The sequence below is a fragment of the Manacus vitellinus genome, unplaced genomic scaffold (genome assembly GCF_001715985.3).
Source record: "Manacus vitellinus isolate BGI_N305 unplaced genomic scaffold, ASM171598v3 scaffold_66_pilon, whole genome shotgun sequence".
NCBI lineage: Eukaryota > Metazoa > Chordata > Aves > Passeriformes > Pipridae > Manacus > Manacus vitellinus.
In genome coordinates, this window is record NW_021940729.1 from 1705733 (window position 1) to 1708318 (window position 2586).

A 2586-nucleotide genomic window follows, 5' to 3' on the forward strand; every position below is an offset into this window, starting at 1 on the left:
AGCATCTGCCAGCATTGTGTATGATAGCACCCAATGATTTCTAGCAGATTAATTCAGTTCTCTGTATTTTACAAAGCTGGACAACTAATTCTTTTCCCAGCATTACAGCCATGTGAAATAATGCTTTGGGCATATCCGTCCTGAAGGCCAATGACCTGATCTACCATGTCTAACACAGTGAGAGATCACCTTTATCTTGTGTTCTCCTGCTACCAGGCTACATCTTATGTTATTGTGGTGTAATGGGTTCCTTCCCATTCCTAGTTTATATTCTTGATATTTGCTATCCTAGGAGTACAGATACCATCAGACCATGGCCATCAGACCATCAATGTTTTGCTTTGGGAAACAATCCCATCAATGGAGTTTTTCAAGTGAGATCTCTGTTTTTAATCAGATTTAACTATAGTTTTGGAAAAAAGAAACAGCAGGGAAATCCTATCTGCTTTCAAGTGTTTTGGGAAGATGATGGGACAGAGGCAAGTACTGAAGTATCTCAGATTTATGTAACTACACACTTTATATACAAACCAAAAGTTGAACGTGACTAAAATGTATGCACAAAAGATATGTTGTAATTGTATGAAGGTTACCAGGCAAATTTATTTAGACTGTGCCCCTTAACATTAGGGTTTGTTTTTCTGGAAAACTGCACTTCATCAAAAAATGCCAACGCTGCCAAACTACAGCTGAACTTTGAAACTGTGACCTGATGCCAGGAGACTTTCCGTGTGACCCTGGGGAGACCTTTTCACCTCTCTGTGCCTCAATCCTCCATCATCTGGAACAATAAGTAACTAAATAATTAAGAGCAGGAAAAGGGAATGATCTTTCTTCCACCCACTGTCCTGCTCCTATCTTGTCTATTTAGATTAAAAGGACCTTACTGAGGGGAGATTAAATACCCAGTGCTTTTAACACTTCATGTAAAATGAAGTCTGATCTAAGTGAGGGTCTAGGAGAGTTGTTGTAACATGTGGCAAATGGTCCAGTCTGCCTTTAAAAGCTATAAAATTTTGCAAATAGGAACGTGGCATTTTCCTCCCTATTTAATTACAAATGCTACTGTGATAATTGATTGTTGAATGCTCATAAGAAGAGATGGTCTTCATGTCCAAAGAAGATACAATGCAGTGAGGAATTTTGCAAGACAAGAACCTTTGCTTCTGGCTCAAGGATGAAAAATCCCTGCTCTGATCCTTCTCTAATCTCCCCAGAACCTTTTCATCTCCCTTCCTCCTTATTTTCTCAAAGTTCATCTGCCCATGCTCCCATTGTGATTATACAGGACAGATTTTCTCTACCCTTACATTTTGCTGTGTAATTATTATTTACCTCCAGCTCCCATTTCAGCTGTAACTCAAAGTGTTGAATTGATTTTCTTACAGTAAGCTGCTACCTGAAGTGTCATGTGGATGGCTTAACTCATTTCTTTCCCTCCAGGGGACCCTTTGCAATGTCAAACAATGTAAAGAAGCAAAGTAGGTCATGGTTAGATAGTAATTTAAAGTCAGCACGGATCTGTGCTGCTCCCCAGAAAGGCAGTTTCCTCCTTTACTCACCACCATGCTCACCACCTCCCTCATCCTGGCACCAGTGTTTGTCTGGCTGCCTGGTGGGCCAGAGGGAATTAATATTACTAACGTGGCAAAATACCTAGCGAAATACAATCGATAAGACTTTAAACTAGCCGCAGCAACAGAAAAAGAAAGGCCGTAGGCAGGCAAGGCCAGGCTCTCTGCCTTGTCACATTTAACTCAGTAACTTATTTGGGAGGACTCTGGAATCTACTGTTCTGTTTTCCCTCTTGTGAGACAGAGTTGATCATGTGTGCTGAGGAACCCAAAGCTTTCTGCTTTTTCCCCAGTGAAACTAAATGCGTATCATTCAGTGTTTTGCCTTTACAGTTAGAAAGAAGTAATATTACAGCATTAGAAGAAAACATTCTCGCTATTCTTCCCTACTTTGCTTGCGTTGGTCCTGCAGGGATTTCAAGAAATCACTTCCATCTCTGCTCAGCAGCAGTGGCACACCATATACCCAAAAATTTCAGTCTGTGTGTTCCATGGGTCCGGGGAAAAGAATCACAGAATTGCTAGGGTTGGAAGGGACCTCTGGAGATCACCCGGTCCAACCTCCAAAGGGTGTCATATCGTCTGATAACTGTCGCTCACAGTGCCACATGATGTGCTTATTATTTGTCGAGGCACAAAAGTCCAGTCACGCTCCAGGGGCTCATTCCGCAGGTCCCATATATTACCATTTTAAAGGGAAGCCCTACCGGGATAGGGTGAAATATGGGAGGAGTGCGACGTGGATGCGGCCGAAGCCAAGGGAAGGGGAGGAGGAGGAGGAGCGGCGGCGGCAGCTTTGCATCATCAGGTTACATTCCTTGTTGTCCTTGCCTCAGGTTACATCCCTTATTCGTGCCAAGGCATCTCCGCGTGGCTCCAGGCGGGATTCGTTCAACCACCGAAAGCTCAACGGGGGAGCCAGGCTAAGGGCACAGAATCAGAGAGGGCAGAAATCAGAGAGGGCACAAGAGACCACCCGCTGGAGCAACTGTGCCCCTGGAGAAGAGCAGGT

The 2586-nt window shown here is 43.7% G+C and overlaps 1 long non-coding RNA gene across 1 annotated transcript; it reads left to right on the top strand.

Annotated features, from left to right (window-relative positions):
• Positions 1 to 889: 889 nt before the first annotated feature.
• LOC115307895 lies at positions 890 to 2586 on the top strand. The gene is made up of 2 exons (XR_003916250.1): positions 890 to 1133; positions 2411 to 2586. It is a non-coding gene; the product is annotated as an uncharacterized LOC115307895 (long non-coding RNA).